Here is a 23,708-nt window from a genome sequence, read left to right on the forward strand (position 1 = left end):
GGGTGGATCCACTGTCTGTCTGTCTGTCTGTCTGTCACTCCTGTCTCTATGGCTGTCGCCCAGTCCATCTGCCTTCCTATCCTGGTGCTTCCCTTCTTCCTCCCTGCTGTCTCCTTTCTCACTCCCTTCCTGACCCCACTCTCCCCTGCCCCCTCCACCAGCCCTCACTCTCTCCGCAAGGCAGCCAGAGTAGCAGCCCTCCCCCACCCCCTCCTGTCGCTCCCTCCCCCATTCCTGTTCCAAGCCCGAAGCCCGAGGCCTTCCAGGGGACCCTGTTAATAATTAAATGTTAATCTAAAAAGCAATTTGAGCTGCGGCTAGGCAGATCTGGTTAGAGATTACATTAGCATGGGGGAGGCAGGGTAATTTCCTTTAACCCCTCTCCTGATCTCTCAAGCCCGGGAATCTTCAAGTCACACTGGCACTGCTGATTAAACTGGCGCAGGGCTTGGCTGTGGATAAAGGGGCCTGTGAAAAGTGATTATTTCCCACTGCCATGTGGGCTGCAGCACCAGAAAGGGGAGTTTCACTTTCTTTTTTTTAAGGGTGGGGGAGGGGGAGGGCACTGGCCCCTTCCAGAGGAGGCCTCATCTACTGCCAAGTATTACCACTGCATCCATCCCCACCCCCAGAGGCCGGAGGTCTCTCTAAAATGTGAGTCTGGCCACCGAGCATAGCCTGGCTCCCTCTGTTCCTAGGACAGAGGTGCCAGCCTCCTGCCTGGGGAACAGCACCCCTCCATTTAATCCTCACTCATAGTTTCTAGCACCTTGTCTGGGCCTTACGCTGGGCAGACCACTGGAGCCACGGATGCTGGTGGCTCTGGGCTGCAGGGGAGGCCAAGGAGTGAACCACCAGCCACGAGTTCCGCACGGCGGGCAGCAGAGTCCAGAGGCGGCCATCCCTCAAGACATGCCTCTCACCCGCACACTTGCAGACCTTTGCCCATGCAGTCCAGTCCCTTCTGCTTGAAGCCCTTGAAATTCTACTCAGCATTCACCTTGGGCCCAGGTTCCTCAAAGGCTTCTTGGAGACACACGAGATGCCCGATAAATGTTTGATGAATAACCGGAGTGCCCCAAGCCGCTCTCCCTGATCCCTTCCCCATGGGTTCACGGTGCCGTGACCAGTGCTTGTGAACAGTAGGCCCTCAGGAAACCCTCTCATGAAGGAAGGATGGGCCAGAGGCTGGCCCAGGGAGCTAGGGCAAGGCGGGGCTCAGGAAGTATCCGACCGGGACACAGGGCTGCGGGCTGGGGTGGGTGGCGGTCCCCAGGCCCTTCAGCACCATGGCCAGCTCCCAGCTCAGGCACCCTGGAAAAAGGGGCGGGGCGGAGCCTGGGAGCCTAGCTGTCAGTCGCCATGGGAACTACCTTGACGTTATCTGCCCTGCCCTGGGCAGCACTCCAACCTACAGAGATGACCCCATGACAAATTAAGCACCTACTATGTGCCAGGTCCTGTGCTACATGCCGAGGCAGATGCCAGGAGAGGGGTGTGTGCGTCAGAGGGGCAATTACAAGGCAAGGTGACGTCTATACCCTTGATGGAGCCACCCTACCTAGCTTGGGGGCCGTCAAGACAAAGGGACAGCCCCACTGCCTCATAAGGAGGGTGACAGTATTGTGTCCCAGGCTTCAGAGCCAGATGCCTGAGCTTTGTCTCTTAACTAAATCCCAGCTTTATCCATCAAGTCTGGCGTTGGGCAAATGCCTCCATCTCTCCGAGCCTCAGTTTCCTCGTCTGAAAAAGGGGTTAATTCCTTACCACAGCTTAGTACAAATAAAGTGCTAGGGTCACAGTAGTAACTCCCTAAGTGGTAGCCGTTACTAGTATCATTTATGATTATTATCAACAGGTAAGTAGGAAACAGCCAAGTGAACAAGGCAAGGGGGAGGGGGTCCCAAGCAGAGAATTACACAGACAAGCTTACGGAGACCTGAAAGAAATCAGTGTGTGGAGAACCTGAAGCAGCTCTGGATTGCTGGAGAAGACTGAGAGCATCCTGTCCTGACCTGGCAGTGTCACCAGGACAGAGGGGACAGCGGCAGGGTCCCCCAAACGTCAAGGTGGGGAGAGCCGCTTTCTGTGGACACGTGCTGGGTCAGGGCAAGGAGAGGCTAAGAGCAGGTGCTGGGTGCACGGGTAGGTGGGGGGCTCACAAAGGCTCAAAAGCCACCCCATCAGTGATGGGGTGAGATGGGCAGTCACTGCCACCAGCGGCAGACCTGGCTGGCTCTATCCCAGAGGCCCCCACCACAGTACCTAGGGAGTCTCCTTCTCATTCTCATTTGCATGAAAATGAACCTTGGGGAAGCCCTGGCTGGAGAGCAAAGCCTCCAAATCTCAGAACCCCCTGGCCAGTTTCCCTGAGAGCCGCATTCTCCGAGAGCCAGCTCCCAAGGGGGGAAGTCTGGGGCGGGGTCCCATCCTACAAGTCATTTGTTCCTCTCCTAGTTCTGGCCTTGGCTCTTTAATGACAAAGTGGCAGTCACCTTCCAGCAAAGGGGTGGGGCGGGGGTGGGGGCGTGCGGCCGGAATGAATACCAAATGCCATCAGTGCTGCGATGCTACTACAGTGTGGGCGGGGGGTGGGGGTGGGGTGGGGGTGGGGGTGGGGTGGAACCCAGCAGAAAGGCCCCAACCCAGTATGTTTGGAGGAGGGCATGGACCCTTCCAAGAGGAGCAACATGTTACCAGATGACTCTAGGGACAAGGGGTCTGGAAGAAGAAACACGGTGTGCAAAGGGCGTAGGTAAGATCCGCTGTCGAGCCAGGAAGGGCTGCACGCGCGCAGCCGTCCTCCCGCCTACTCCAGCTCCCTACATCCACAGTTCGGGGTTAACCCAGCAACGGAGAAGGAGAAAATCGAATACTCAGAGCAATAATAGGAGCTCGTTTTTATTTTAAGTGTTCCCCATGGGCTCAGCACTTTACAGACATCACCTCATTTAACCCACCCCAGGCCTGGGAGAAGGAGAGAGATGATTACCATGGTGTGTGTACCGTGAGGAAACAGAGGCCTGAGGAGGGGGAGGGGCTGGAAGAGGTGGGCCTGGGCCAGACGGGCACGCGGTTTAGACCCTGGGGGTGGGGGGGGAAGAACGGGGGTAGATCGGGCCCTGGCAGGAACGGCCAGGAGTGCTTAGGAGAGAAAAGCCTAGGTGGGGGTGGCTGGGGAGGGCTAGTCTTTAAATCAAGGATCAACAGATGCTTCTGGAGGTCAGGCTGGGGCAGAAATCAGTAGAGCCTTCCAGGCAGGGGTGGGGGAACAGGACAGGGCACTTGGGACCAATAAGAGCACAACCTAAAAGTATTAACCCCTGAGAGGCAAACCCCCCTTCTGTGTGGGCCAGGCCTCCCCGTTCTGGCCTCGCTGTGAGTGAGGCTGCGGAGGCAGCGTCCCTAAGCCCTTCTCTGGTAGGGCCGCTCCCTCTGTGCCGTCTGGCCACAGGGCGCCATGATTTTAGTGCTGGGGTGCAGGGGCCAGACCACCTGGGTTCAAACCCCAGCTGGGCCAGAGCCTCCCCTACCTCTGGGGAGTTTGATTTTTCCTCTTTGTGCTTCTCTGCATTTATAATTTTTCTATGGCAAATATGCCATCATTTCTGTTTTCTTAAAAATAACTTTTCGGAAGGGATTTCAACAACTGACCACCTGGACACAAAGCTGGGGTGCTGTAAATTCACTGACTTGACAGGGAGACAGCGGCCAAGGAGGGTAGAGGTGGGGGGGGAGAGAGACAGGAGGAGGGGAAGGCATCGAAATCCAGGAGTAAAGAGGCGGACAGATGGAAGCATATTGGGTCGTCTAGCCCAACCCCCAGCAGGTCCTGTGGACCACTCTTCTACAACAGGCCCCTGCTCCCACCATGCGCCCCATCACCTACAGGCCTCCACTCGGGCCCCTTCACTCCACGCTCCACCCTGCAGGGGCCAGGCTGAGCTTTCCTATGTGGAACTCACTGCCTTCCCCACTCAAAACTCCCCCGCTGGCCTCCAAGGCATTTCTAACAATATCCTCTGCGGCCCTGGCCCTGCCCGTACCCCTTCCTCACTCCTTGCCCACTCTGTCACTCTCCCCTGGTGCACCTGGTCCTCTCACAGGCCGACCCTGGTCTCACCCCAGGGCTTCTGCAATTACAGTTTTGTCTCTACCAAAATACTCTAGATCCAGGGGGCTCTCCTATAGAAATATAATGTCATTATAAATTTTCTAGTACTCACAGGGGGAATTATGTTTAATAATATATTTTATTTAATCCAATATATCCAAAATAGTATTACTTCAACATGGAATCAGTATTCAAAAATGACTAATGCGGTATTTTATGACTTTTTTCCATAGTAAGTTTTTGAAATCTGGGGTGGATTTCACACGTAGAAGACATCTCAGTTCAGATGGGGTGGCACTCTCTGTGCCAGCTCTGTCCCCTCATTCACACCTCAACTCAAACATCACCTCTGCCAAGAAGCCCTCCTTGATCACTCTGTCTAAGCTGGCAACCCTCTGCCCTGGCCACTATTCTGTCACCACTGTAGTTCCTTCACTGTCATTACCACTTTGAAATGATCTTATTGTGGAATGGTTTAGCATCTACCTCCTGTACTGGAGCACAGACTCTGCAGTGTTTGCACCTGGGGCACACAGTAGGCGCTCAGGGTGAGCAGGTGGTAGGGGGTGGAGGTGGCAGCCTGGGGCCCTCGTCTGCCTGCCTCATTCCAAATTCTACTCTCAGTGACGAGAGGCAGAGGCCTCTGTGTGTGTGTGTGCGCACATGTGGGGGGGACGTGCACACACACACGCACACATAAAGACCCCCTCCTCCCCCTGCTTCTGAAAAGCGGGCCCAGAAGATGGGCCTCCTTTCAAAATCAGCCCGGCGCAGAAAAACGGCTGTGACAGCACAAAGCCGAGATTGAATCAGCGACGGGGCCGATCGCCTGGTGACGGTTACAAATGATCTGATGTGGAAAAGACGGGATCAGATGTGTGCAGAACAACGGCTGCTCCGGCCCCTACACGCCAGACAATGGGCTGCTGAAAGGGCAGGCGAGCGGGCAGGTGGCTCCAGAAGCCCAGGCCGGAACGTGCCAATCGGTGCGGGGCCCAGGAGAGACTTGGCCGTGTCCCTGCACCGACTCACGTGAGGTCTGCTTGACCAGGATGGTCGTTCGTGCCACGCAAGACCAGACCCTCCCCAACTGCCCTACACCTGGGAAGGATGGCCCCAGTGTGAGACCAAGTCCCCAGCTCCGGGCAGCTGGATGATGGCCAAATTTTTCTTGATCAGACTTGTCATTTCCAAACACTAAAAGAAATATTACTTTTGTCATGGGGGAGGAAAAAGAACTTTCTCCCTACTCCTTGTACCCCACCGGCCCCCAGCTTCTGCTCTCACAGCCGGGGGCCATGCCCCCTCCACACACAGCCACCGAAGCGGCTCCCACCTACCCCCAAGGGGCGGGGCAGGGCAGGGGTCTGAACCTCTGAGGGTGGAACTCCCTGGCTCTCAACCACCTCGTACTGAATGTCGTCCCACCTTGACCCTCTCCACAGCCCCCTGGGAGGGGGCTGGGTCCAGAGAGACTGCCTGGCTTGCCCAGGGATGCACAGCCGGGAGGCGGCCGAGCCTGGGGCCTCACAGACCCAGCTCTAGTTTTCCCACTCTGAGGCCAGGCACAAAGCAGACGCTCAATAAATCCGCACCTAACGAACAGAGGATACACTGGGGCCTTTCTTTCCCGAACACTCCTTGCATGCCCAGGGCTCATAGCTCTCCTCTCCGGTCATCTGCCCTGGCCCCTGGGGTCTCTCCCCTCCTTGTTTCACTGCACAGTTTACCAGTTCAATCCAACAAACCCCTCTGCACGTCTGGAACACCCCGGCCCCCAGAGAACCGAGCGGATGTTTGTCAACGCAGGTGGGTGGGCGGCACATTGGATGGGAGGCCACACAAGCCCCATCCCAAGCTGTGTCCTGGAGGCGCGAGGGCTGGGAATCCTCTGGAAGAGGGGGAGGGCAGCTTCCTCACAGGTCTCAGCAAGGGGCTGCTTCAGCTGGCAGCGACCACATGCTGGAGCCACGTCCCAAACTTGAGCCCATCCTGAGAGGTGCGGGCACAGCCATGCCTCCCATGCTCCCGGGGGACAGAGGACAAGGGTTTGTCTGAGGCCAGCTGGTGGGGTGGGGGCATGAAGCTGGGTCTGCTGGACTCTCAGCCCTGTGGCAGGGCCATGCCAAGGGAGGGTTGGGATTCCAAGTGGGCACCCAATGTCCCACCAGCCACCCCTGGGGTGGGCACTGGGTCACCGCCCTCAGGGGGCCACCAAGGCCCTGAGTGGTGGGCGTGACTGTAGGCCGAGGCTGATGCCAAATAACCTGAGGCCAATGAAGTTAACCCTCTACCACCACCACCAGGACAGCGTCCTACTGGTCCTCACTGTCCAGACCTGCTAGACATTGCCCCCTTCACCCCTGACCAGTGGCATCCAGGAAGGGCCAAACAGCACCGCGGCTAAAGTGCAAACCCAGAACTGCTGTGTTTGTACCCCAGCCCTGCCACTTCCAGTGGGACCCTCTTGAGTCTGAGTTCCTTGGGGCCTCAGTTTCTCCGTCTGAAAAATGGGGCTAGAAACCTCCCCTCCCTCACCCAGTCGTGGTGAGGACTAAGCCGGGTGGTCAAGTACTGTCACTCAATCGGGGGCCGAGGCTACTCTGTTGCCCTCTTAGCAACTTCAAATCCACTGCCCAATAGGTGCCCACCGTGCTGGCGATGTCCACCCTCAGCTTTCACCGTCATGGACCAGAGACGAATGCAAGGGGCTCGCAGAGGTGAAGGGATTTGTCTGTGGTCCGGCAGGGCAGGGGGAGGGGGCTGGGGAGGCGTCCGCAGCCCTGGCCTGGGGACCCTTGAGCCCCAAGATCTTAAGCCCCAAGTCCTTCCAGCACGGTTTCTCCTTCAACTCCCAGGGACAAGCCCCAGAGATGCCCAGGTGGGGGTGGGAGCGGGGGGATGGGTCCACTCCCAGAGCCTTGCCTGAGCACCGGCTGTGTGGACCTGAAGAAGAATCAGACACCGCAGGGAGGGTCAGGCGCACACCCAGCAATGCCAGCCCTGGGTCAGACGGAGCTTCGAGGGAGCCCAGAGAAGAGGGCTCATTCCCAGGACGAGCAGCTTCCCAGCAGAGAGGGCCCCTAAGCCCCTTGACTGTGTGCTCCGGGGGCAAGGGCGGCGCTTGGCTCGCAGCCCAAAGGCCCCCAACAGGGGCTCCTCTGATGAGCCAGGCCTTGGAGGGCCAACTGAACGGTGTGGGGCTGGGAGGGACCCCAGCCCGTGGGCAGATGCCAGAGGTAGTACTTTGCAGACATTCACCTACCGAATCTCCTAACCTCCCTGCGGAAGGGACCATTATTATCCGTCTTCCAGGAGGGAAAACTGAGGCAGAGAGAGGGCCAAGTCACTTGCCCAAAGCCATCCAGTGAGGGACTGACGGATCAGGGATCTGAACTCATCTCCACGTGGCTCTGCGATCCCGACCACCACACCCACACAGCCCCCGGAACGAGACAGCGCGCTGGGCAGGGGTGGGCAAGGACTCCAGGGCTGATCACTTTGGTTCAAACCCCAGCTCTTCCTCTCCAGCTGTGCGGCCTTGGGCAGGTCAACTAACCTCCACGTGCTTCAGCTTCCCTATCTGAAGGAAGGGGTTCAGATCAGTGAGGCTGAATTTTGGCATACGATGAATTTCATGCGTTTATTAAATTGGAAAAGCAAAGAAAAAAAGTGAAGAACGTGAAAGCCGGTGGACTTAAGACAGTGCCCAGCCAGGTGTGGGGACAGTCAGGTCCCTGGCCTAGGGCACATTTTGGCCCTGGGCCGTGGGCTCAGCCTGGCCCAGCCCAGCCCTGCCAGGTGGGTGCCAGGCCTGGGGAGGGGTGGCAGCGGTGTCTCCCAGCCTCGCCGGGGCATGCGCCAGCACGTGCTTGTGTGCGGCTGTGTGTGTTGCTGCAGTAGTTTCTATGCAAACATGTTAATTTGTTTTCATTTTGTGTTTTTTTTTTTTTTCTCTCGCAGGATAATTGGGTGAGTTTGAAGTCTTGGCGAGGCTGCTGATTATAGCTATTTGGGTGGTGCCCTCGTGGGGCTCGGGCCCTGCCTCCTGCCTCTGGCAGTGAAGGCGGTGGCTGGGGGTGCTTTCAGGGGTGTGTGGAGCTGCCGCTGGGTTCTGGGGACTCTTGTTGGCCAGGGATGGGGAAGGCAAGACATCCTGGGAGCCCCATCATTCCCGCCACCCAGACAACACCACATCAGTGAAGGGTACAAATCCTGCCCACAAATATCTTTTCTGTGCTCTGTTTGTTGAAGTAAAAAGAAATTGTGACACGGTTGCCAGTATTGAAAAGAAAAGAACTAAAATTCCATCTAAAATTCTCATTGTCTGGTTTCTCTTGAAAACAAACTAAAGCTGGCAGCTCTGGAGCCCACGTTCCCACGAGGCCCAGTGGCAGCTGCTTTGTTCATTGTGTCACCTGGTTGGCCCCTGTGGGTACCTGAGTTTTCCACCTGGGAGCAGGGCACAGGCTTTGGGATCGGATGGTCCAAGGCTCCAACAGAGGCTCTGCCAGCAGAAGCTGTGTGACCTCAGCCGGCATCTGCCTTCCTGAGCCTCCTGTCTCATCCGTAAACCCCTGCCTTGCCCTGGGAGGATTAAACTGAGATGGCCGAGCTTTCAGGGGCATAGTAAGGGCTTGGAAGTGTTGGCTCCCTTGGGTGGAGGAGGGAGAGCTGGGGTGGGACCTGCCTGCTCCTCAGATATCCTGCACTTGACCCCATCCCCAGACATGCAGCCTTGTCACTGATCTGTTTGTATCTGTTTCTTCCACTAGGCTAGGCAGGGACCTGGTCCTGATGGCCAGGGCTGCATCTTTGTTTAGACTTCACTGAAGGCCCACTACACGCCACACTGTGGACGGAGAGCCTGGAGAAAGAGGCTTGGGACTGTGGCATTCGTGAGCAGGGCACAGGCCCAGAGGAGGGACTTGGAGCCCTTTAGGGAAGAGGAGAGTTGGAGTCACCCCTGAAGAGAAGGCATGAGTGTGCTAGCATGAGCGTGGGGTGGGGAAGGTACTCCTGGTGGGAGCCCCGGCCTAAGCAAAGGCACAGAGCAGGGAACGACCTGATGGGTGCAAGCTGGTCCCAGGTTGCTGGACTATGCCATGGGAAGCCAAGTGGCCTTTGGGGGCTTCCTGTGGGTGGTTCTGGGCCTCCCACAGGGCTGGGCTCACAGACGGGACTTGGTCAGTGGCTGCAGGCCAGGTGGGGGTCAGAAAAACACTAAGAGCTGGGCTTTCTGGGAAGCTACCTTCCCTGTGTTCCTGGGCTCCTTAGGGCCCTGGGACCCTTGACAAGCCACTTCAGCTATCTGAGCCTCAGTCTGCTTACCTGCAAAATGGGGCTACGGCAGGGACCCAGTGAGCCAATCCCTGCCATATGCTTGTGCTCCTACGAGTTACCCTCACATCCCTGCCACCCACCCACTGCCTTGTCCTCTCACCTCTCCCAGGAGGTGGTAGGGATGCCGGGAAACCCCAGGCCACGTTTGTGTAGCCTGAGTACGTGCAGGCACTGAGCTCGGCACATTACCTGCCCCCTGGCCCAGCATCCCTGATGCTCCCAGGGGTGGATTCTATTTCATTCTCATTTTTAAGCCAAGGGGATCGGAGCTCAGAGAAGGTTTACTGGGTAGGGCAGCCCTCAACAGGTCCCAGGCTTGGTCTCCACTAAAGCTGCAGCTGCTAGCCCAGAGCCTGGCCAGGATGGAGGGATGGAATGGATGCCTGGTACCCTGTTGCCCAGGCAACAGAGACAGCCAGCAGCCTTCCTCAGGCCACCCCGGCAACTGAGGCGGCACCTCAAATTGCAGCTCTGGGTCCAGGCCCAAAGGGCAACTCCATGGGAAGAAAAGGCTTTGAAGTCGGCCAAATCCTGGCCCCAGGACCAGCTGTGTGACTATGACAAGGGGCCTGTCCTGCGCCTCAGTGTCTTCACCTGTAAGTGGGACTACTGCCCTTGACCTGCAGGGATGGTGGAGTGTCTGGCCCAGTGCTGGCGCACAGTAGGCCCACAGCAAACCAGGTTAACGGCTGCCCTTGGCTCCTCTAGCAGCCGGGGCCCCCAGAAAACAAGAGGCAGGCAAATAATGGTGGAAGGAGGTGGCAGGGAGAAGACGACAGGCTCCCTGGCCAGTCCCCTGGGGATGGCAGCAGGCCTCTGTGGAGGATTCAGGCCTCCCCGGTCACACAGGGTGGCAGCTGGCGGCACCCCCTCCCCCACTGAGCACCACACAAAGGGGCCTCTATTTCTGCTCTGAGCATTTGTCCCTGGCCGGCTGGGCTACACCGCCTCTCCCCACTCCACTGGCTGCCCCGCCTGGCCCAAGCCTGCCCAAGCCTACACAAAGGCCGGTGTGTCCCTGCCGAGCCAGCCTGGCCTCAGAAGACCCCATCCACAGAGAGCTAGAGAGCTCAAAAGGGTCCTGGGGAGGGCTCATAGGGTTGGCCAGTCCTCACATCCAGGCCACTGATGGGCAGGGGGCTGGAAAGGCATGAGAAGGGCTTTGGAGTGGCTGAACCTCAATCTGGCTCCAGCTTCCCCACTTCCTAGCTCTGCAGCCCTAGATCAGTTTGGACCTCAGTTTTCTCATCTGTACAATGGAGGCAATGATGGCAACCTGCCCAACTTTCCGGGAAGTGGAGGGTTTGGTTAGGTATGGGGGCCTGGCATGCAGTTAGCACCCAGCACCTCCGAGGCAGGTCAGAGGCAACTGGGGGAGGGGGCGGCAGGCAGCATCCCCCTATAGACCACTCCCCTCACTACCTCCATCCAGCAAGGTCTACGTCTTTTGGTGCTGTCCCTCAGGCCTGGGCCTGAGCCCCTTACTGCCCCCTGGAGCATCTGCAGGCCAGTGGGATGACAGCAGCTACTGTTTATGAAAATACCTACTGTGTGCTGGGACTTTTAGCTCCATCATCTCCTTCTGACCCTACAGTTACCCTGGGAGGGCACAGCAGGGTGGGCTCTGGAGTCCAGCAATCCTGGCTCCACCACTTCTGGCTGTGAGACTCCGGGCCTCATACTCCGTTACTAACAAGAGCAGCCCACCTTCAAAGGGTCCATGTAACAACTAAATGAGAAAAAGCTTACATCATGCCTGCAGCGCAGAGCTTGGCCCCAGCCAGCTTGAAATCCTGACCTACTGGGCTATGACCCCCAGCTCACAGGTGGGGAAACTGAGGCCCGGCTGGCAAGTGGCACAGGGCCTGGCATGCAGGGGGAGGGCAATAAACCTGATGGATCATTCTAGGAGATGGGATTCACCAAAGTCTGGTGAACACTGAGCCCCTCTTTCCTCCTTGAGGATTTTGCAGACATATTTTAGGCGGTTGTCTTTTTTTTTTTTTTTTTTTTTCTTGTTTCACAGTCATCCTCAGCCTGTGAAGGGTGTGGCTGGAGACCCCGGCCGGGTGCCTGACACATCTCCCTAGCTGACCCCCGGGAGCCCTCACCCTGCCAACACAAAGTCCCCCTTTCTCCCTTCCATGGGCGCAGAGCGGCCAAGTGAACAGCAGAATCCCAAGTAATTAAGCCGGCGTGCACCATCCGGGCGCCCGGGAACACTGTGGAGTTTCCCTTTTATGTTTATAGCAATTGTATGAAAATGTGCAACACGGAGCGGCACCAGCTGACAAATGAGATGAAACAGACAGGATTCCGGGCCGGCTTTTTTCCGGCCCTGATTGGCATTAATTGTGAGCGTTTACAAAGCACAACTCGGCGCCTGACATTTGCTTCAAGCGAACGTTTCCTTCTAATAGTTTTAATGATTACAACGGGAGCTGGTGATCACTGCCAGGTGGGGAATGGGCTGCCTGGTGTCTGCCCTGGGCTCCTGCCAGAGGCCTGGCTGGCCTGTGCTTGCCCGGGTCCCAGGGGTCCCCTTTCCCCCCCGCTACCTGTTGCCAGGCCTCAGGCACCAGGACCCCAGCATGCGGCCTGGAGCTGCCAGTTTATGAAGTTGATGGGGAAACCCACTAGCACAGGGATCCTGGTGCAGACCTGGGGGAGCTGGAGGGCAGGGGAGGAGGGAGGAGCAGCACACTTGGCTGGTCTGGCTCTGAGGCTGAAGGGGCTGAGTTCCCTCCGTTTACAAGGGACTAGGAAGGACCCCACAACTCTGCCTGCTGTTTCCTTGCCATGTGACCTTGGCTGAATCCCTCCCCCACTCTGGGCCTAACCTTCCTCACCTACAATGTGAGGGCCAGGAACATGGTCAGATCAGAGTTCTCATCCCAACTCGGGCCTCTTTCCAGCTGCATGAGCTTGGGAGAGGCCCTGGCTCTCTCTGGGCCTCAGTTTTCCCCATCAGTAGAATGGAACTCATAATGCCCACAGTTTGCAGAGTGGTTTCTAGACTCCAATAGAAAGGGTTTTAGTTTCTGGCTGGCCTGGAGCCTGTGTCTCATTCGCTCCCCAGAGAGTCGTCCAAATACTTCACTCACTCATGCATGCATTCATTCACTCACTGACTCATTCATTCAATAAACATCGAGTGTCCTGATTAGGAACCTGGGAAGACATCAGCGAACAAAGACCTTCACTTGGGGAAGAGATATGACAAACAGATGACAGAGGCTTTTCACATGCAGTACCGCATCCACTTCTTATCCCCATTTTACAGAGGAAAAAACTGAGTCATGGAGGGGAAAAAAACAACAGTCTGACATCCCCCAGCTGGGATGAGGTGGTGTGGCAACAGAACCCTAGCAGGCTGCCCCAGAGGTGAGGGCTGTCAGATGACCAGCCCACTCAGCCCTTCCTGAGGTCCCAAGGAGCGCTGACCCCATGGACAGGGCTCATCTGCCCAGCCAGGCTGGGCACCATGCCAGATGGCCAGGACCAATGGGAAGGGCGGAGTCTGTGAGGCCTGGGGGAAATGAATTCCTGGGGCTGCATTTCCTGGGCTAGAAATGGAAGAAGAGGCACCTCGTACGGGAGCCCCTCTCATGCCCACATTTGCATCGACATTGCGCAGTGCCCATTCCATGCCAAGAAAGAACAGCAGATACTTGGACAGCTCCATGGCACGTGCAAAGGCCCGGAGCCCAGAGAAAACCCAGTGGGTTCAGGAACTTCTGGCAGTTTGCTGAGGCCAAAAAAGCCTCCTCTCAGCAGTCAGGCCCCATGGGGCCTGCTCACCCCTGCCCCACCTAGTCCCCTGACTTGGCCGGGCCCACACTAAAGGAAGCCCCCAGGGTGCATCCCAGCTCCGTGCTTGGCTCCAGCCAGAAAAACCCTGGCAAATGTTTCTTTTGGAGTCAGTTTGGGGGATGGGGCAGGGAGAAACGTTTTTTCTTTTTTATGGGAATTTTTTTTTCCCTTTTGCATATGGTGGCACAGATGGGCCCATGATCCATAAAAACTGTTTGCAATTAAACTCCCACTTTGCATGGCTGGATTTGTCAGTTGTGTGAGCCACAAGCACGGGGCTCCACACTGCCGGGGAGATGCGACTTGGGGCAGGGCGGGGCCACATTCTGCAGGACGGGTGGAGGCCCATGCACCTGCTCTGGGCTTGTGGCCCAAGATGATGGTGTGTTGAGACAGCCATGCCAGCTCCCTCTCCGGGCATCCCCCAGCCCTCGCCAGAAGTCGGAGTGTGGCCAGGCAGCTGGGGTGGGGCTTGGCAGGGCTCTCCTGTCCAGTGGAGACTTGGCCAGTCCTGGGTGCCCCGGCTGTGTGGGTAATGAGGGTGGAGAGGGGGGAGATAATCACCACTCAGCCCCTGCCAGAGACTGGGGCTGGGACCCAGGACAGGCAGGAGGGTGGTCGGGCAGCACGAGCCGTAATGGGGGTCCAGCGGGCAGAGTGCAACGCCAGGTTCAAGGCTGAGGAGCCAGAACCTCTGGCCCAGTTGGCAGAAAGGGTATCAGGTGGTGCCAGGAAGAGCTGCCAAGGGCCAGAACTGGCTCCTTCCTCATCCCCAGGGGAACTGGCAAAGCCTCTCTGTACCTCTTGGAAGCAGGTAGGGAAATCGAGGCAGTCACTAAGCATATCTCAAGGGCCTGGGCTTCCCCTCGCCACACCAAGGGACCCTCTGCATTTGGAGTCATTTCCAAGGGCTTCCAAAGTGGAGGTGAGGGGCCTGCACCCCTTCCACTAGTCCTGGCCTCAAAATGCCACCCCAGCTGCCGCGCTGCCATGCCTGCTTAATTTGGGTTAATAAATGCATCATTTGGCTTTGGGAAATCCCGCGTTCACTAATAATTCTTCCCCGATGAAAAGAAATAAGGCCCCGATACCCCCTTTCCCCCCACCCCCTCCAAGCTGGGAAAGAAAAGTCATAAAAATAGCTTGTTATCTCACCTATTGAGGCCCCGACTGGATGTTACTGCTAATTGGGTATAACATCCTTGTCTTGTTCTCTTAGAAGCTAAATCAAGAAAGCGCCACTGCTGCGAACTAATTATATCTCCGGCCTGCAGCCTGCAGCTTGTCTCTCCCTTTATTGAGTTAAAAAATGGTCACGAACCTTCATCTTTTATCCCCACCAAGCGCTGGGTCCAGGCTGCCTGCTACGCCTGGTGGTGAGGAGAGCGGACAGCCCTGTGGGAAGGTCTAGGAGGGCTTTGGGGACACGCAGCAGGGTTGTGGAGGGCAGGAAGTCCCTGCCCCAGGTACCTGCCTGTTTCTCTCCCCCAGCCCTCACCCCTAGGCCTGGTGTTCAACTTTTCCTGGAGAGAGAGACTCTGGCCTCTCTCCTCCTTGCAGCTGGGCCCACGGGGACACCAGGAGCGTTTCAGCCCGGCAAGCATTTTCATTCATTGATTCATTCAACAAACATTTCTTGGATGCCTACCTACTATGTGCCAGGCAAGGTTCTAGGCTAAAGCCTCCAGTAGACCAGAGGTAGCCTCAAGCGCCAGCCGACCTCACCCTGGGTCCATGGAGGCGCTGAATAAATACACTTAGACAGGATTGGATCATTCCTCTGCTCTAAGATCTGCCATAGTTCCCTACTACGGGGGGGGCAAAGTCTAAATGCCAAGACCACCACAGGCTCCTCCACAGCCCTGTCCCCTCCCACATTCCAACCACATCCAGCCATATACTAGTCCCTCAACCTAAACACTATTGCCTGTGGCCTCTGAGCTGCTTCTCATGCTGTTCCCTTCACCTAGAAGGACCCCCTTCCCTTTTCCAGAAGGCCCAGCTCTGCCTGTCAGAAGTCCACCAGCCTTTAAGGTCTTGGCCTCTAATGACACCTCCTCCAGGAAGGCTGCCCAGTCTGTCCCAGGCTGTGGACTTCAAGACCTGGATTTGAATGCCAGCTCAGCCACTCAGTAAGTATGTAACCCTGCTCTGCTTAATGGCTCTTAGCCTCAGTTTCCACATCTCTAAAATGGGTTAAGACTTCTTCCTAGGAGTGCTGAGAGGCACACTGCAGGTGCTCTGGGGGATGATGAATGAGAGGGTGCCCAGGAAGGACCTGGCTCTCAGGAAGAGCTCAATAAATGCTATTATTATTATCCAGACTGAAAGCATCTGCAATCTGCTTACAGCACTCCATGCTGAGCATGTGATGGGCTGTGCACCTCTGGGAGTTGGAGGAAGGTAACAGACTCTCACACCTCAACAGTCTTCATGGCTGAAGAACAACCCATATCCTCAGAGGAGATTCCCCAGAAATCCCTTGCTCTGGTACCCTGGTCCTCTGAACCGTACAGAGATGGGCTAAAGGGATCCCTGAGCTTATTGAGGCCAGGCAGGCAAGCAGGCTTCAGCACATAGGCCCCACTGATTGACTGGTGCCGCCTGCCCAGAGCCCTCCCTGGCAAGAAGCCAAGGTCGGGGGAAGAACTCAGCAGGGGAAGAGGGCAGCAACTGACTGGCGATGTCTGCCAAGGGCACAGCAGTGTAAAGCAAGCCAGACCTGCCACGGATTTGCTATCCTTGACATCTTACAGAGGACACGGCTGAGGCCGGGCTAGAGTGGAGGGTGACTTGCTCAAGGTCGTGAGCTCATGAAAGCAACAGCTGGCCCAGAACTGGTCCCCTTAGCTCCTGCCCAAGGATACTCCTGTGACAGCCCCACCCAGCCCAGCACCCTCACAGACAGAGGACAGGCAAAAGCTTATGTGGATAACGAAAGGGATTCTGTTGACCTGCCATGTGGCCCTGGGCTGAGCCTCAGTTTCACCATTTACACAACAGGGACAAAACTTTGCCGAGTCTCAGTTTCTCCATTTACACAACAGGGACAAAAACACCCTTCCCAGAACCACATGAGGATGTGGTTGCCAAAGCGGAAAGCTCTGTCTGGCACACAGCAGACACCAGCCGTGTCCTGTGATTCCCATAATAGGTGAAGGTGTTTAGACAGAAGCCCCCAAAGCTAGTAATAGAAAGTGCATCCTCCTCCAGGGAGCCCTCCCCGAATACTACAGCTAGTAGTAGTCATTTCCACCTCTGATTTCCTAGCGTGCTTTTGAAAGACTGGGGGCCCCAGAGGGCAGGGGCCATATCTGGCTTGTTCATTGCCTTCACCCAGCCTCTGGCACAGTGCCTGCACACTGTGAATTCCTATATTGTGGCGAACTACCCACTGTACTGTGATGGTGTGTCTAAAGCCTCACCACCTCTCAATGCAACTGGGCTTGTTCATCTCTGCATCCCCAGCTCCTGGCAGGGAGCCTAGCACAGAGCAGTGAATCTCCCGGAATGAACGGATGAATAAAGAGCAAAAATAGCAGTTCCTGTTTACTGCCCGCTTGCTGTCAGTTCCTGCCAAGCCTCACAGCTGCCCTCCAAAGTGGACCTCTGGCCCATCTGACAGATGAGGAGACTGAGGTCATGCAGATGCGGAGGGGCAAAGCCGAGTCCCCAGTTCAGGCCTGGGGACTGGCAGGCCAGGAGGCTCTGCCACCTCTGCCTCTCCCAGTGCCAAGCTCAGGCCTGGACCCTGCGGGGCAGCTGCCCCTGCCTTGGCAGCAAATCCTGGAGCAGACAGCTGGTGGCTGGACCTCCCTCCTCCTCTTCCTCCTCCTCCTCCTCCTCGGCCCCCTGCCCCATAGACTCTAGGTCAGTAAGTTCTGAGTCATTAAGTCCCTATCCTCAGGAGCCTGTTCAGAGCCAGCCTCGGCCTTACCCCCTGACCTCCCAGGCCTTTGTCCCCTGTGCCCTCTGCACAATGGCAGGGGCTCCCAGGGTCCCAAACAGCTGCGGTGGCCGGGATGCTGATTTGTTGTGAGGCCAGGATGACTGGCTGGGTCCTGGGCCTGAGCCCACCTAGCTCTGAAAGGCTCAGTCAAGCTCCCCCAAGCACTCCGCACACTCAAGCTCATCCCACTCACAAGCCTGTGAGAAAACTGCTATTACGCCCTTGAACAGATGAGGCAAGTGAGGCCCAGAGAGGCAAAGTGACTTGTCTGAGGACACACAGCCAGCGAGAATGGAGCCAAGGTTCATCCCAGTCTGCAACGCCCAAGCCCCTACAGAGGCTTCCAGACTGACCTACGGGCACCCAGATCATATTGCACCCCTCCCTGCCAGACACCTTCACTGGCTTCTGGCTACTCTTCCCCTGGACAAGTCAGGTACTTAGCGCAACACTCCTAGCTTAACTGCACATCCTCCTTTTACCTCTGCCCTCTTATAAGCTCCCCCTGCCCCTTTGGTCATGTCCCTGGGTTCTCAAACTCCCTCCTAGTGACATCCCCATTCACTCCACACTGGGCAGATCCACCCAGTCCTCAGGGCCCAGAGCAAAAGCCTCCTCTGCAGGAAGCCCTCCAGGACCAGCTGTAGTTTTCCCCTCCTCAGTATCTCTCCTCCAGCTCTGCTCTGGCTCTGTGTATAATTCGAGTCAGTTGCAGACTCATCTTACTCCCCATGGAGGCTGCAGGCCATCTGATTCCTTAGAGCTTTGCCACTCAGACAGTGGCCAGCAGGGTGCCCTCAACCCAGGCTGATGCCCGTTGTTTACCAAATGGAAACACAAAGGGGTGAGGGAGAGGGGAGCTGGAACCCGTGCCTGCCCTTTCACCCTTCTCACTGTCCACGCTGCACCCCTATTTCTGGCCGTCAACAGACCTCACACTTCTGCCCCTCCCTGGCTGTGTGACGGTGGGTAGTAATGTAATCTCTCTGTGCCCCTGTTTCCTCCCTGATAAAATGGGGGTAGTAATAGCATCTGCATTTCTTAGGGCTATGACATAAACCCTGGGAGGTATCAGACAGGAGAGATTACTATTATTATGTCTGTCTACACCCCACTCCAGTGGCCAGCGCATGAATTTAGGGTCAGAGAGACTTAGGTCCCGACCGACCACTCATTGGGTGTATAATTCTGGGCCTGTGGCTCATCCCCAGGGCCTCTATTTTTCCTATCTCTAAAATGGTACTAACTCCGCCCCTAGGAATGCAACCGGCCACACCCCCGCCACCCCCACCCCACCCCTTTGTTCCAGGCACGCAGTAGGCATTCAGATATTTCTCAACTAACAAACCAACCAACGGCCCAGGTGGAAGGAATCCCTCCCCCTTCCAGCCTCCTCCCTTACCCCACCCCTCCAGCCTCCAGAATCCCCCTCCCCACCCCCAGCCCGTGCAGACTAAAATAGTCATTAGGCAGATTTCAAAAGATGTCAGTAGCTTATAATTATAGTCGACATCCTTCTGAGATAAAAGTGATTACCTTGGATGCAAATCACTTAGCAACCAATCAGGGCGGTGGGCGGCGCCCGCAGAGGTGACCGGCCCGCGCGCAGCCCTCCTCCCGCAGCCCGCCCCGCACAGGCAGAGAAAGCGCACAATAGCTCTTGACACGCAAATGGATTAACACAATAAAGGCGGCTCCGGCCGCTGCTGGGGGAGAGCAGCAATCCCCGGCCCGCGGGAGGTAATAAGGCGGCCCTTTTGTGTGCGCCTCCCCGTTCTCACCCCCGCCCCCGAGCCCAGAGGAATCTCCGCCTGATTGAATTACGGTCCTTGAATATGAGCTGCTCCGCTAGCTTCCTCCGGTTTGTGAGGGACTGGAAGGCGGAGGGGGCAGAAGGGAGATTGGGCAGGGGGGTCCCCTGGCCAGGCCCCAGGCCCCCGGCCCCCAAGGGCTCACATGGGAGCCACGTGTGCTCACCACGTGGGGTGCTCTGGGAAGGTGGGTGGGAGACACAGAACAGACAGCTGGAAGGGTGGGGGGTCCCTGACCTGCCCTAGGGTCTTTGATCTTTGGCTCCAAGAGGGACTGGGAGAGCCATTCAAGGCCCTGTTCTGAGGATAAGGCTACCAGTGGCCATGAGAATGTGCATTTATGGAGGGCTTATGGTATGCCATCACCTGTGCTCAGCCCTTACTGAATCCCTAACACGAGGCTGGGCAGTGGATGCTATTATCTGCTCCTTCTCACAGATGAGGAAACTGAGGCTCAGAGAGGCAAAGCTACTCACCCAAGGTCACACAGCCAACAAGGTGGACCCACTCCACAGCCTGGCTCTTAATCACGAGCCACTGGGCGTTAAGAAACCCAGCTCAGTGCAGCCCCGGTCCAGAGCAACTGTGAAGCTCAGAAGGGATACGGGGTGGGTGAGCTTATATGGAATTAGACCTGTGATAAGGATTACTGCGGGTGGAAGGTAGGGAGCTAACCTTGAGAGAGGAGACTGCTCAGAGTTGAGAAGGTTTCCACCCCCCCGCCCCGGACTGGAAGGGATGTCCAGGGTCTCCCATCACTGTCAAGGGAGCCCCCACTGGATCCTCTCCCTGCTTAAATCTCTCCCATCCCCTCAGCCTCCAGGACACACCCACCCCAGGGCCACCTCTTCCCCTCAACAGCACACTCCAGCACTCAGGCTTGCTACATGGCCACTCCCAATGCCCAGAACACTCTTCCACTCCCCTGCCTGGCAGGTCTCTATTTGTCCTTTCTGAGACTCACATGGTACCCATGCTATAGGGCCCTTCCTGACCCTCTGGTTGGGTTGGGAGCCAAAGTTGTCATTATCCCATCAACATCCTTGACTTTCCCACCAGCTGAGTGCCAACCAAGAGGGTCTCCAGAATGGCTGAGAGCAGACTCACACCCCTCCCCGAGGTAAGCCCAGAGGGGCAGGTGACAAGGAGCCTAGGGCTGGCTCTCTTGACCCTTCCTGGCAGGCAGGTTTCGTGCCATACCTTTCTTATCCCAGTATTGGAGAAAGGGGTGCTGGGGGTGAGGGGAACAGGCTGCCCACAAGGCCAGGACAGAAGATACTACTCTGCTCAACACTGCCCTGTAGGTAATGGGGAAGCAGGATTCAAAGCCGGGTTTCAGTGTGGGAAGGCATCGCAGTGCCTCCATAGCAGATGGCCCCTGAGTCTTACAGGGTCCCTTGTCCAACAAGTGGGGGTGCCTCCCTCCACCCATGGAAGGGGGTGGGAAGACCTGGGGACTCAGGAGCTAAGGCAGTTCAGAGCTGAACCTCTGCAGCTGCCTGGCTGAGCACCTGTAGCCTGTTGCTTTCTCTGTTTGAGCCTCAGTTTCCTCATCTGTAAAATGGGCCACAGCACATAAGCTACTCCAAAGAGTAACTGAGATCCTGTAAAAAGCCTGGCACGTAGGGAGATGCCGGGTAAGCTGGCACTCCCTCCTGCTTGTTGCCTGGTGCTATTGCCAAGCCTAGGGAAGGGAACAGAAGGAATTGCCCAATTCTGACAGCCTCTCCCTCCGCCTTGGCTGTGGAAGTGTAAATATTCCACAGAGGACCTCCGACTGCCTGTGTTTGTGGATCTCTGGCGCGCACTCCGAGTTTGTTTCTAAACTGGGAAGCTTCTAGAGGCAGCGCAAACAGCCCTTCTGCCCACCTCTCCCGCTTCTACCCCCATCTGCCGTTGCTCTGTCCTTGGAAGCCTGTGTGTTTAACGACACCATTTCAGCTGGAAATATCATCTCCCTGCCAAGCCCCCCAAGGCAGCTCCACTTATACTTATCGACCTGTTAAATCTAGCTAGATAGCCTGGTAGGAGAACGGGGAAAAAAAGCTCACTACGTAGAGACTGGGGCCTGGCTTCTCATAATGACCCCCACACAGCCCCCTCTGCTGTCACCCCACCCCGCACCGCTTAAGCAATGACACAGTTCTCTAACCTTTTCCTAGAAATGCGATCACAGCAATTTCACCCACATCCGACACCGGCAGCAACTGCTGGAAGGAACTTAGAAGAGGAATCAAAGAGCCAGCAGCAGAATGCTGCTCTGGGCCTTCACAAGGAACAGAGCCAGGGCTGGGGTGTGGCGGGGAAGAGAGGGCTGCTGCCTGACCCCCATCAAAGCTGGCCCCTGGCAAGGGCAGCTTATTCAGACCTTGGCACTGATGGGCCTGATTTACCCTCCATTCACTTAATGAGCACCACACTGTGCTTGTCAACTCATCTTAAACACCGGGAGGAGAGTGGGGCAGTCAGGAGTTCAGGCTTGGCCAAGGCCCTGCCATCTTGGGGTTGAGCAGCAGGGGGAAGCCCTGGACTGGAGGGGCAGCAAGCAGCAGCTCCCCGGCACCTTCCCTGGCTGGGGGTGGGTCGCCCCTGTTTCCCTGAGCAGAAGTAGCCTGCTTTAAGGCTGGGGGCCCACATCACTCTGGGGACCCTGGGAACTTCAGCCTGCTGGTTGGGGTTCAGGGAGCTCTCCTCCGTAGCTTCCCCTTTTGAAAGCAGAAAGTTGCTCTGCTTGGGAGTCCTGCGCCCCCAGGCACTGCCAGGCTATATGGGCAAAGCGAAACACCTGTCTTTGGGGGGAGGAGTATCAGTAGGGACAGCTGGCACTGCCTCCCTCCCCCACCCCACTGAGGCACTGGGGATTTAGGTCAGAGGACTGCAGTTGGAGGTGGGGGAAGTCTGCTTTCACCCCTCCACTACCCAAAGGCATCCAGCCTCGCCCCAGGTTACCACGACCGCGCCCCCTCCGGCCTTGGGTCAGGACAAGTCGCGTCGCCACGGCAACCGCAGCGACGTCAGAGGTCTGGCAGTGACGTCACGCCGCGACCCCACTGGGGAAACCATCGTCCCTGCGAGCTCTTTGTAGGAACGCGGCGGTAAGGTGAACCCTGCTACAGTCCAGCCTCAGAGGGCACAATCCTCAACGCAGCCACCTGCATGGTCGGGACACCACGTCCCCCTCTGAGCTAATGTCCCTTTAAGATTTCAGAGGCTACTCGGGAGAAGCCCAAGGTGTCCCATCCTGGGTGCTCCCCCAACCCCTCTAAGACGCGAGAACTCCTGAGAAATTTTCGGATGATTGAGCTGCTACCTTTGTCTGTTGGCTTTAGGGGTGGGGTGACCTTTCCTCTCCGGCAGACGCCCCAACCAGGGCTCTGCCGGAGTCCTCACAACGAGGCCCCCGTGTCCACTCTGGCCGACAGGCCGGTCTAGACAAGTTGTGCGCGGGGGGGAAAGGGGCAGACAAGGGCTACTGCTGCTTCAGGATACCCAACAGCCCAGGGCCTCTTTATTTCCAATCTGGCTGCCCCGACGCCAGAGGGTGCCCCCAGCTTCACCCCGGAATCCCGCCCCGCGGAACTCACCTAATCAGCCAGGCCGTCGAAGGGCACCAGGTCTCGGCGGCTACGACTCTCCGCTCGCCGGGTCGCAGCCATGCAGAGGTGGCAGAGGCGGCAGAGGCTGCCTGAGGAAGCCCCCTTTGGGGGCCGATGTCTCTCTCCGGGTGGGAAGAGACGCTGTCGGTGTGGTCTATCCAGGCGCCGGCCCACGCCGTCCGAAGTCGGGGGTTGGGGTTCTCCCGGCTCAGCGGGGGTCGTGGCCGCCCGGGACCCGGGCCGCGCGGGCGCTCAGGCGGCGCATCCTCGCCGGGGGCCTGTGCTCACAACGCCCGGCGGGCGGCGCTGCGCCTCCCCTCGGGGTCCCGGTCGGGGCTGCAGCTCCCCGGGGCGCCCTCTCTGCCCGCGCCAGGAGCCCGGCGATCACGGCTCCTCTCGCCGGCCCCAGCTGCAGCCTGTCTTTGTTGCTTCCTCTCGCTCGACCGCCCGCCCGTGGCTTGCAGCCCCCCGGTTCGCCCGAGGGTGGGGGGGTCGCCTCCTCCGAGGCTGCACGCACCTGCAGCGGCCCGGCTCTTCGCGGGGCATGCACCGGCCCCCGCAGGTTGCAAAGAGAGGCGGCGAGAATGCACCGGCCCCTCCTCCTCCTGCTCGGAGCCCCGGGTGTGGGGGGAGGGGAAGCCGGAGAGCAGCGGCAGCCGCGGAGGCGGCAGCGGGCGGTGGAGGCTCGGGTGCAGCCCCGGGGGCCTCGGCGCCGAGAAATAACCGGTCCGGGTGGTGCTGGGCGGATGTGAGGACAGCCCGGAGGATGGTGTACTGGGCGTTCGAGCTCTCGAGCTGCAGCAGGGGCGGCGCGCGCCGGGCTCTCACGCGCCCATGGCCCCGGGCGGCGCGTGGGGGCTCCCGGGGCCTCAGCCTCAAGCCGCCTGGCGCGCGCCGGCGCCTCGCCTCGGGCCCGGGTGCCGCGCGCCGCGCCCCACAGGCGGCGTGCCCGGCTCTTCGCCTCCCCCGGGTGCCGCGCGCAGCCTCTCGGCGGAACCGTCAGCCCTGCAGTCCTGCCCGCTGCTTCGCTCCGGTCCGACTGACAGGCGCTAGCGCCCGCAGCCGCAGCCGCGTCTCGCCCC

General features: G+C 57.9%; 1 protein-coding gene across 2 annotated transcripts in view; it reads right to left on the reverse strand.

The window, feature by feature from the left end:
- Window positions 1-23,506, reverse strand: part of FAM222A (family with sequence similarity 222 member A) — a 57,605-nt gene extending 34,099 nt beyond the window's left edge. For both annotated transcript variants that reach the window (XM_059040404.2, XM_059040403.2), the window contains exon 1: window positions 22,615-23,506. The gene's annotated coding sequence lies outside the window, so the exon portion shown is untranslated. The remainder of the gene's footprint in view (window positions 1-22,614) is intronic.
- Between the last annotated feature and the right edge of the window lie 202 nt (window positions 23,507-23,708).

Source organism: Kogia breviceps, chromosome 15 (genome assembly GCF_026419965.1).
Source record: "Kogia breviceps isolate mKogBre1 chromosome 15, mKogBre1 haplotype 1, whole genome shotgun sequence".
Taxonomy (NCBI): domain Eukaryota; kingdom Metazoa; phylum Chordata; class Mammalia; order Artiodactyla; family Physeteridae; genus Kogia; species Kogia breviceps.